Raw genomic sequence first — 12037 nt, 5'->3', positions numbered from 1 at the left:
ATCAGATGCAAAGGGACCTCCATTTTCAGATAGCCAATTGCCCTTGTGAGTGAAGAAATAGTCCTGCTCATACGTTACTCAATCTTCTCTAAAGGTGGGTCATCGGCTGTTCAGCTCATTAATGTCAGTTTGGAGAGTGCAGCAATTTGTGCAAGCTTGTGTGCATCTGCCTTTGACGATGAAATGAAAAGTTTTTCAATTATAGTCGCACTGCGAAATGGCTTGCAATGGCAGTGTTCAAAGTGCTGCTCCAAACTGCTAGAAAAAAAATTCTGCTCCTTAGTGTTAGTAGAGTTTGTTAGTAACTGCTCTGAACCTGCTTCAAAATGGCATTGGGAAACTGAAAACAAGTAATTTGGACCGTGTGATCATCCAGCAAGTCTGAATGAAGCCAAAAACAAGCTTTATATGCTATCTTCCTAGTATGAAGGAGAAAGGGATTTTCGAGAGCTTATTTCTTTTTGTTAGTCACAATTTGAATGAAAAGACACAAATGTCTATAATTCATTTATTGCGAGGGTCTTGTTTTGGTAGACACGGTGCTTTCAGGTAGTATGCGAGGGATGATTGGTCAGCTGCCAGCTCGTAATAAGATTATGTGCAACGTCAAACCAACAGCCAAAAAAAAGTGTTCCACACTTGCTGCCATGGCTACTGACAACTCTTGACTGACGTTCCCACGTTTAAATGCACATATATACTCCATAAAGTGGACGGTGAGATGGCTGTCGTGGTAGCTCAGTTGGTGGAGCATGGAACACGTTATTCAAAGGTTGCAGGTTCAGACCTGCCCATGGGAAGTTACCTTTTCATCCACTTTTCTTCACATTTACATTACATTTACTACTAACAATATCCCCTATACTTTGATTAAAATTATTGTCTGTTAGTTTTTGTTAATCTTTCTAGTATGTAGCTTGCTTATTGCTGCATACTAGCATATTGATGCCACATGTACTGGCACTATATATGTCTAATTTAGCTGTATATTTGTACCTGGCAAGCAGACTGCTTGATCAAAATGTGTGTCATATTAATTTGATACCGTCCTGATTACTAACTTCATCTGTGACGACCTTGATATGTGATTGAATACATTTAACCATTTTATCAGCTTTTATCTCATTTATACCGAAAGAACTGGCATTTTAAAGTGTGTTGCTCATTTAGCTGTTTTTTTTTTCTTATTTTTGAAGGTGGATACTTTGGTGGAATACGAAAGTAGCACATTGCTGTGATTTTATTCCAATTATAAAGTGCTACTTTGGCGATAGTTACATGTGGTACTTTTATAATTTCATGCTCAACTTCATCGCTTTTATAACACATCTTCCTCAAGCACTTGTATTTTAAATATTTGTGGCTTATCTTGCTTAGTGTTCAGGGACCATCCATGTGCTTAATTATTTGTTTCTTGTGATTTGATTTGATTATTGTATTAGCAATATGTTTATTAATAAGTATTATAGTTTATGAATATCTTTCCAACTTCTCCAAAAACACCAATACCTACTCCCAACTAGCATTTTTAACGCTCCAAAATCTGGTTCCAAAGTAAAATGTTGCTTTTATCACTGCAGTGCCTATCATTAGGTGAGACTTTCATTACATCTTTATAAGAGGCATGCAATAATTGAAAGCAACCAGCAACATCACTGGCAGACTGATGTGCAAGAAGCATTATCTCATCTTCTGCTCAGGCTTTGAACTTTACATGTGTGTTAGTACTGCTTTGGTGCACCACTTTTTACAATTTCATGTTCAGTGCTACGTACACTGCACAGGAGGCAGTAAAAGAAAAACTCTGAAAGGGCCCTTTAAGGCAATCTCATAAACTGTGTAGCAGAAAATCAACTGTGGGAAAATCTCTTATCTAACAACACATAAAACGCAATCATTTCTACTAGATTGTCGCCTGTTATACCATATGATGCGTTAAAATATGCCTTGTTATGTTGCGTGCAGCTTATCACTAGTGAAGAACATTATTTCTCAAGCTATGGTAGCAAATGGCACATCTGAAGCAAGCATACCTTTAATGCTCACAAATATCTGAAGTGCACCTAAACATATAAGTTTATCCTAAATGGACCTTTTACATTTTATCATTCCATCTGGATGGATGGATAGAATAAACTTTATTTTGTATCCGGCGTGTTAGTGGGCTGGGCTCCCGCCTAGGTGTCGGCTAGAAGGTCATGCCTCTTAGCGGCTTCCCCGGCCCGCTGGATTGCCCATAGCTGATCGTTCAGTGCTGAACTGAGCAGCACGGCCAGCCAATGCGCGCCGAGGCTGTCGATGGAGGTTGCGTTCTTATTACTGGGTTTTAATTCCTGGCATTCCCATAGTATATGTTTTAAGGAAGCTCGTGCCTGACAGCCTTTGCATTGAGCGGTCGCGTAGATCTCTGGATACATAGCATGTAGTAGCACTGGATTCCTATAGGATCTGGTTTGTAATTGTCGCAATTGGACAGACTGTGCCCTGTTGTGTTTATGGTGAGGAGGGGGGTAAACAGGCCTCTGTAATTTATAATGTTTCGTGATTTCATTGAACGTTGTCATTCGGTCCTCCCACTCCCACACATTTGGAAATTTTGACAAGGGATCAACATTTATCGTAGCCAGGAAAGTGAGTCCTCGAGCTCCGTTGTATGCTACCTCATTAGAGTTGATATCTCCCGTGGTTTCGGGTATGTGAGCTGGGAACCAGAGAATGCAAATGTATCTGCCGTCTTGGTCGGTTTTGCCTGTTCTAAGAATACGCAGTGCTTCAGGGGAGATTTTGTCGTTTGCAAAGTTGCGTACAGCTGCTTGTGAATCACCGATTATATAACATGCGTCAGTTTGTGATATGGCCAAAGCTATAGCTATCTCTTCTGCCGTTTCAACGCGTCTTGTGTTTATTGTCAGACTGGTGCTGCATTGTTTCTTGTGGTTAACTAAAGCCGTGACGAAGCAGCTTTTGTGTTTGTAACAAGCGGCATCTACGATGACCTCTTCTTTATTGTTTCCGAAGCTTTTTATTATCGTCTTGGCTCTGCTCAGCCTTCTACCTGCGTTGTGCACGGGGTGCATGTTTTTAGATAACGGAGGCACTGTGAGCTTAGCCCACACATCACAAGGAATGTCGCATTTGGTGCTATATTTTGTGTGGTATTTGATGCCTAATTTTTCCAGGATGTATCTACCAGTCTTGGTTTTAGAGAGGCGCTCATACTGTACTATACGTTGCACCTCTATCAGTTCGTCAAGTGTATTATGTAAACCTAGCTCTAGCAGTCTCTCTGTACTTGTGCTTTGCATGAGCCCCTGCGCTTGTTTATATTTTTTTCTTATGAGGCTGTTTAATTTTCTTTTTTCTGCTGCAAACCGTCTATGGTATGCAGAAACATACGTATTGTGGCTGATGACAAACGCGTGGATGAGCTTTATGACATTTTCCTCTTTCATGCCGCTGTGCTTATTCGTAATTCTGTTGATTAGGCGCATCATTTGAGAAACCTTCGCTTCAATATTGCGTACCGTTTCTCTGTTGGTGCCTTTGGCTTCTATTATTAACCCCGGTACCCTTATTTTGTCGACAAAAGATGTGGGGTGTCCATCTCGTGTTTTAAGTTGTATGTCTGTATAGGTATGTGTGTTGTGGTGCTTGGGAGGTTAGCCTTTTAATGTTGGTTTATATAGTAGCAGCTCAGACTTTTTGGCTGAGCACGTGAGACCAGTTCCTTCTAGATATTGCTTTACGATGTCGATCGCTTTTTGTAAACATTGTTCAATCGACCCATCGCTGCCTTTGCTTACCCGCAGAGTGATATCATCTGCATATATTGTATAGTGCAAACGTTCTATTTTTTCTAATCTACTTAGGAGGCCAGTTAAAACAAAGTTGAATAACATAGGTGATATCGTCGATCCTTGGGGTGTCCCTGCACTACCCATAGACATTTCCTCAGATGTGAGGCCTCCTACAACAATTTCGGCTTGCCTATCCGTTGAGAAGTTCCGGATGTAATTATACATCCACTCACCTAAACCCAAGTTACTGAAATGATTCAGTATAGCTTGGTGGGTGACATAATCAAATGCCTTTTTGAGATCAAGCCCGAATTTGGCTCGAGTTGATCTGCTAGGGTCATCTATGATCTGGTGCTTTAATTGTAGCATGGCGTCTTGTGTACAGAGATTTTTTCAAAACCCTGTCATTGTACCTGAGAGTGCGTTATTGTCCTCTAGGTTGTTAGTCAATCGGGTCAGTATGGTGTGTTCCATTACCTTAGCCAGGCAGTTAGTGATATAAGTCTTAGGTTTTCAAGTCGTAAGCATTTGCCAGGCTTGGGTATAAGCATGACGTGCACCGTTTTCCATTGCTGCAGTATGTAGCCTTGTCTCCAGCATTCATTCATAAAGTCAGTTAATTTGCCAATGGACATATCATCTAGGTTTCACAGTGTTTTGTTCGTAATGGCGTCGGGGCCCGGTGCAGACGTAGTATTTAGTTTGTGTAGAACTGCTTGTATATCAACTGCTTGTATCTCGGCTTCGCTGAATTCATCAAGGTCAGGATTCGGCACTCCGACGTAATTGGGGTGAGTACATCTTGGTGCCTGGGATATGTATTTAAGCGCGACCTCTTTGAAAAAATCACTGCATATCCACAAAGTGAATGATGATGAGTGGGGCGAAGCGTCCGTCAGCCCGTCCGTGCTTCCGTCTCTCCGCGCGACCATCCTTGCATCCATCCATGCGTCTGTCTGTCTGTCTGTCTGTCTGTCTGTGGGTCCGTCCCTGAGTCTGTTCATCCGTCTGTCTGCCTGTTTGTCCGTGCGTCCATACGTCCACGCATCTATTCGTCCGTCTGTGCGTCCATCTAGTGAACACTCCTAAAGCCACCATTTCGCATCCCCTGTGCCGCATACCACAGAGGATACAAGATGATGCAGGGGATGCCGCAGGGAATGATTGTTTTAATGGGCGCTACTTCACTGGCTTGTAGGCCTGTAGCAGAGGGGCATTTTTCAAGTTCTGTTACCCTAGTAGAGAAGCTATCCAGTTGCTGCTGGTGAACCTGCTGTTGTTGTGTAACTGTGTTAATTTGCTGCATAACAGCAGTTCCCCACTCTTTGATTTGCGCTCCCGTGATTTTCTTAATGCCGTTCATTGCCTCAATTTGAGTTTTCACAGCTTCTTCAACTTTGCTTATTCGTAAATTTACGCATTGTTCAGATTCCTCTTGACATTTGTGCAACACATTAGTAGTCTTGGTTTTCTTGTGCTTGCTAGTACTATCCTCTCATGCGGCAAACTGGGGAAAGACTCCGATATGTTGTCCCTCGCTGCGTTGGCGTGCGATGGCCCGTTTTGTGCAGCAAAGGATGTGTTCTCTTGTTCTTGTTTGGCTCTTTTCCAGCTGTGTTTCCGCACTAGGAATGGGGTCTTATATCTTGGTTTGCAGGTTCGGTCTGCTTTGGGGCGGTCTTCGTCGCACAGCTGGCACCTGGCCTTGCATTCGTGGCTTTCGGGAGGATTTGGCTTACTGCAGCCTCGGCAAATCTTGTCTTTCGAGTTAGGGCAAATATCCGCCCTATGCTCCAAGCGTCCACAGTGGTAGCACACGTCCAGTTGTTTTCTGTACAATGAACATCGTAGCAACGCCCTGCCGTATTTCATGTAGCTTGGCATGCGGTAGCCGTTGAATAGTACAATCGCATTGGCGGTATTGCCTACTCACTTGGCCACGAGCGCATTTCGGTTCCTAGGGCTTATGGCGTTTTCAATTATATCTCGCACAGTGTCTTCTAGCGGGTATTCCCTGGATCACTCCTTTGGAGGCGTTTTCTAGGGCTGCTTCATAAGCGCTGGCTTCAAATGCTTATGTGCCTATTTCGATACAGGCAATTCACCTGTATCTGTTGGCATGCTCTTCGACAGGAGTGCTGACCACAACGATGTTTTGTTGGTAGTTGAGGCAGATCGTGTCTTGCTCTCAGACTTCTCTTGGTATAATGGCTGCTTGGTAGATGCTGTTTCAATGCGGGCAGCACGGTGATCGCTGACACAAAGTCCCCCTCGAGGTCAAACAATTATCTTGTAGTCCTCCCTTGGAAGTGGTGGCCTTCTGCTACCTTTGGTGATTTGGCGAAGCTGTTGTTCTCTCAGTTTCTTGTCCTACTGCCCTGTCGAATGCTGCTCCCCTGGTTGCTCTAACAATTGCTCTATAATTTTGCGCTGTCTCACCGGTCACCATCCGGTATTATCCTCAAATTCTCCTTTCGAAACGCTTTTTCCCTCGACAGTCACTTCCATCTGGTAAAAAAAAACTCGATGCGCAAAGCGTGCAGGGCGCTGCATTCTTCGTGGTTCCTCGCGATGCCTAGCTGCGTCGCAGCGGTGGCGGTGGTGTCTACTGCGAACGCTATGAAGGTGGCTCTTCTGCCGGCACAGCGAACACAAAAACGGGTGTAAAATGGTCAAATGTAAGTCTTCCCACCTGATTTTGCGTCAGAATAGTCGCGATGACTTGTGGCGTCGATTCATAACGAGAAATCCGCTGGATATAATGATTTCCACCGAGAAGCTTCCAGAAAACACGGAGCCGATGCGATGAGCGACTGCTTCTGCTGGGCGCCTAGCATTTTTTATTTTGTTTAGAAATATGTCCCGGCCTCCGCCTTTACAACTTAGTCTATCCATCTTCTTCCCTCTAAGGAAATACTTGACAGAATTTTGTATCGACATCTGACTTAGCAAGTATACTTGTAGTGCACATGTATGTATTCACAGACACAAGCTCTGGTGAGCGTAATCAAAACCAAGCAATCTTATGCTTTTGCTTTGCATCTACAAATGATTTCTTATGCTGAAATAGTCCAGTCAATACACCTTAATTTGTTACAGTCTTTGCTAAGCTGTGCAAGTGTTTTCGAAAGGGAGAGAGAGGGAAAGGGTTACTTTTTCACAGCTAAAGCTGTTGTGGCATACTTTTCTTTTTCTTCTGGCACGACACACTTGGGACATAAGCTAGTAGTGGGTAGTCTGCTAAGGAAAAAAAAAAAAAGTAGTAGTTGGAAGAATAGCGGAGATGCATTAATAAACCGCGCTGTGTTTTCGGAACCGCGTCTCAGAGTCTAACCGAGCTCATCGTCTAAGGCACAGGCATTAGACGATGAGCTTCCACGACTCCGATCCTCTACTTTCCTCCGACTGGAACGAGTCAACTTTCCCGATGATGACGTTACGCTCTGGTGCGATGTTCCACACAACTGCACTCGTATCTATGTTCCTTCACAGCTTCGTCGTGCTGTTTTTGACACCCTCCACTCCATCTGCCATCCAGGCGTAAGAGCTACGCAACATCTGGTGACTGAACGCTATTTCTGGCCCCGCATACGCGCTAACATTTGTGACTGGGTTCGCACTTGCAGAGCATGTCAGCGTATCAAGGTGCATCGGCACACCAAGCCTCCATGGGGAAAATTCCCTCTCCCTGATGCACGTTTCGACACCATTCATTTGGACATTGTTGGGCCATTACCTCCATGTCGGGGAAATACGTATTTGCTTACGTGTATTGACAGGTACACTAGGTGGCCTGAAGCAGCTCCAATGCCTGACATCACGGCAGAAACAGTTGCTCGTACCTTTCTTGCTACCTGGATTAGCCGTTTCGGTGTACCATCAACGGTGACTACTGATCGAGGCAGACAGTTTGAGTCAGCGCTTTTCACCTCTGTCACATCTCTACTGGGTTGTGTGCGTATTTGCACAACTGCGTATCATCCAGCATCAAATGGCTTAGTTGAGAGACTCCACCGTCATCCAAAAGCAGCACTCGCCTCGCAGCCTCACGCCGAAGATTGGGTATCACACCTCTCCATCGTGTTTCTTGGCCTGCGTTCAACACTTCGGCCAGAACTTGCCTGCTCTGTAGCCGAGATGGTTTATGGCTGCACACTCCGTTTGCCTGGTGACCTTGTCAGCCCCGTTACTACGCAGAGTGTTTCGGATCCATCTTCTTTTGTCCAGCGTCTGCGGATCTTCATGTAAAACTTGCGCCCATCACTAACTTCAGCTCACACTAAGAACGACATTTTTCTGCCGGCAAACCTACAGACATCTTCACACGTTTTTGTTCGTGTCGATGCATCTCGCCGTGCTCTTTAGCCTCGCTATGACGGTCCTTTCCCAGTCATCAAGCGTTCTGAACATCATTTTACAATCCTGCGTAATGGGCATGAAGACACAGTCAGCATTGAAAGGATCAAGCCGGCACCCATTCTGACAAGCTTCGTCTGATCTTTTTTTTTTTCTTCGAGTGCCCACGGCCACTTGTCTGCAGGGGGGGCCTATCTGTGGCATACTTTCCTTCCTCTTCTGGCAAGACACACTTGGGGCATGAGCTAGTAGTGGGTAGTCTGCTGAGGAGAAAAAAAGTTGTTGGAAGAATGGCAGAGATGCATTAATAAACCGCGCTGTGTTTTCGGAACCGTGTTTCAGAGTGCTATACTGTTATGAGATTACAACAAAGGTCGCGTGTACAGTGGTTGTCCGCTGCCGGTGTCTATAACCACTTTTGCGCCGAATAAGAAAAAACTTAGTAAATTAAAAACAGCAACGACAATGGGATTCGAACATGGGTCCCCTGTGTGCCAGCCCAGTATTCTACCACAGAGCCACCCCGCTGCTAGGAACTTCGTTGTAAACTAGCCTTTGGCAGGCTTGATGTCGGGAGAAAAATTGCATCAATATGAGTAATAAAGCATTTCAGAACAGCAAAGGAACAACCAAGAGTCACACAATGCGAATTGCATAACGAGGGGATCATAGAACGCTCCAACCCATTACAAAAGCTTCAGGTATAATTCTTCATCGTCATCAGCCACGGCAGCATAAAAAAATTGCACAAGATTTTTTGCAAGTGTGTAGCGGGCACCACGCTTCTCCGAAGAATGACACAGTCAATGCCTGGCCCATGCCCCACAGTGGGTATAAGCCACAAGAGAAAGTTAACAAGAACGCCTGCCTACTACACAAAAGTTACAATGATTTATGGCATAAAGGGTACCCTGCAAGTGGGCTTGCAGCGGCTACTCAAAGAGTGTTAAAAAAGGCTCTGAAAGGCTGCTCCCCCAACTTGCACTGCGGCAGTGCTACGCGTTCTATGCAGTCCTGGCAATTTCTTTTTTTTTTTAGTTTTTCAGGACTTTTGAACTGCCTGATAATTGCATAAAGCTGAAGATGAAAGCTCATGCTTATGCTTATTCTCTTACACACCAACTCTTGTTTACCACACCATGGCAATGCACTAAGATGAAGTGCTAGTTTTGGGGTGGTTCCAGCACGGATAAAACATCCCATACCTTTCTTTTTCTTTTTGTCTGCACGCTTTCTCCTCAACACTCTTCTAGTTGACACACTTCGACTGTGCAGACTATAGTACCCATCACTAAGTTTTTTTTTTATAAAACAGACACGTGACATCATCCGCTAGGCGAACTAGTACAGTAGTCGCCATATTCGTGGTCTCACACGTGGACGTCATTATTACACTATAACTAAAGTTTTCTACAGTGCATATTGTTTTGACATTTTTAAAAAGAAAATGTCATGGTGAAGTGCAGCAGCACCAAACACCAAGCTATTATATGCCTGATTGCTGAATAACTACTAAGGCGGCTTAAAGTCCTTAAAAAATCACAGCATAGCCATGGAGTGAATGATGATGAGTGGGACGAAGCATCCATCTGTCTGTGAATATGCTGTGCTGGCTACGCCAGAGGGTTGGACTGCCCTAGACCATAAGGAGCGTCGCTCCTAAAAAACTAAAGTAGTGTCAACTGTGCCCCCTCACCTCTGCCTCCTCTCTCAACAGCTGCAGTAGCATCCAACAAGGAACAACGGACAAAGGCACACCCTCTCCTGGCGCACAAGGGAGTGTAAGCCGGTGCATCGCCTCCTCCTTGCCGGTGTCATCGTGGAAGCTAAAGAAAACATGCAACCGCGGACAGACAAGATGGCACTTGCACTACCAAGGCTACCAAGCTCGAGGAACAGGAGGAGCCTGCTCACTGACACAAATCGCGCTACTTTAGTTATTTCTAGGGACTTTATGGCAAAGCACTCGCTAGCACCACCTAGAGGGAAGAGTTCGGCGAATACCTCCTAAAGGTGCAGCTACAACAGAAATTTTGGCCACGTTGACATGTTCCGAAATTGTCCAATTTCGGAACATGTCCAGGGTCGATTTTGGACCAGTAATATTTTGGCAAGTTTGGTTGAAAAAATTTTAGTGAGTCTGAGTGAACTCCAAATTTGTTTGCCGCACTGTGTATGTATGTATGTATGTATATATATATATATATATACATATATATACATACATGTGTGTGTGTGTATAGGCTGTGCATCCTGCGGGCATAAAAAATTCACTGCCTTTTCTAAGATCCTGCATCCTGCAAGCACATATGTGGGTATATGTACGCAATTGCGCATATGTGCACAATTTTTTCCTTTGAAGAAATGATGTGGGTATATTTGTACAGCGAGGTCTTTACTATACACCTATATTTTACATGTAATCACATTGAGGAAAACAAGTTATAAGTTTTTGGAGTTATTTTTCTTGAAAATCGAAGGGTGTTTTTTAGTTTATTTTTCTTTTTAGAAAATCTGCTGCCTATCAATGTTTATTTTTTGCAAATCTCAAATTTTCAGCATTTTTGTGTTTTATTTTGCATTGTTGAAATGTGTTTTGCTACTTTTATTTCCAATGAATATGCTTTGCATTGTTACTGATAATTCGGTTTCTCTATCCGTTCATTTCTTATCAATTCATTTTCATTTACTCTATTACTAAAGCTGTTGATTGCACAGCTGTAATAAGTAAGCTTTTCCTCACAGCTTTCATAACTTCTTTATGAAAAATAAAGGGTTCATTATTATTATTTTGAATAGTTCGAAATCCCAGGTGAAATGATATCTGAACACAGACATGCAAGCACACTAAGTGTATTTTTTATGTCTGTAAGGTTTGAATGCACAAACACATATTGCCGCGAAAGGTTGGCCACGTTCAATATCCCGCCGCGACCATCGTGGCACGAGCACCAGGCCTGACCCGGCTGGCATGCGTCACGCACTCGTGCGCTCTTGCTAGGCAGGAGAAGAAGAAGACAGTTGGATCTGTGCAACTCGACTACTCGGACTTTGACGACAATAGTCATTAGACTCGTGGGCACAAGTTCACCCTAATAAAAACACTTGTTTTTTTAGCCTGTCTGCCTCAGCATCGCTACATTTTTGGTGGAGGTGCTGGGTAATGAATCGAAGCCCTGCGAGCTCAAGACAGCGTAGCCCCGACGACCAGCGTGTCAACCCTGTGGAAGTGACTCCTGTACACCAGAGGGCAAGTCGCCGTCTTCAAGGTGACTCACCTGAATTCAGTCCTCTTCACTTCACACCGAGGGGAATTCAAATGATGGACGCCACCACTATGACTAGCCAGGTAACACCGGCACAAGTGTTCATCAGCCAACCGCACCCGCTGCCAGTATTCCACGGCGACTCGTACGAGGACGTGAAAGATAGGTTGGACCTGTTCGAGCGAGTGGCGAGCTTGCATGGATGGGACGAAAGAGAGAAGCTCCATCGCGTATACTTCGTCCTGGAAGACTTCGCAAAGATATGGTTTGAGAACCATAAAACCTCGTTCTCTACCAGGGAGATATTTCGATGATAAGCTGTGGCTGCGTTCGTGAACATAGACCGGAAAGAAAAGGAGGAGGTGCTCTTCAATCGAGGAACCATCTCACAAACGAGAGTGCTGCTATGTACATTGAAGACATGGTCCGTCTGTTCAAGTGTGTGGATTACAACATGGCTGAGGATAAGAAAATGCGCGGAGTGAAGCAAGAGCTGTTCTCCGTTCTCGTCCGAAACCCTCCAAGCACAGTTTGCTGAGTTTTATTCGGAAGCGACGGCCATCGAAAAAACACTGGAACAGCGGGCTCGGCAGTACAACCGGAATATAAACTGCGCCA

The sequence above is a fragment of the Rhipicephalus microplus genome, chromosome X (assembly GCF_043290135.1).
Source record: "Rhipicephalus microplus isolate Deutch F79 chromosome X, USDA_Rmic, whole genome shotgun sequence".
NCBI lineage: Eukaryota > Metazoa > Arthropoda > Arachnida > Ixodida > Ixodidae > Rhipicephalus > Rhipicephalus microplus.
This window is presented reverse-complemented; position numbering follows the sequence as displayed.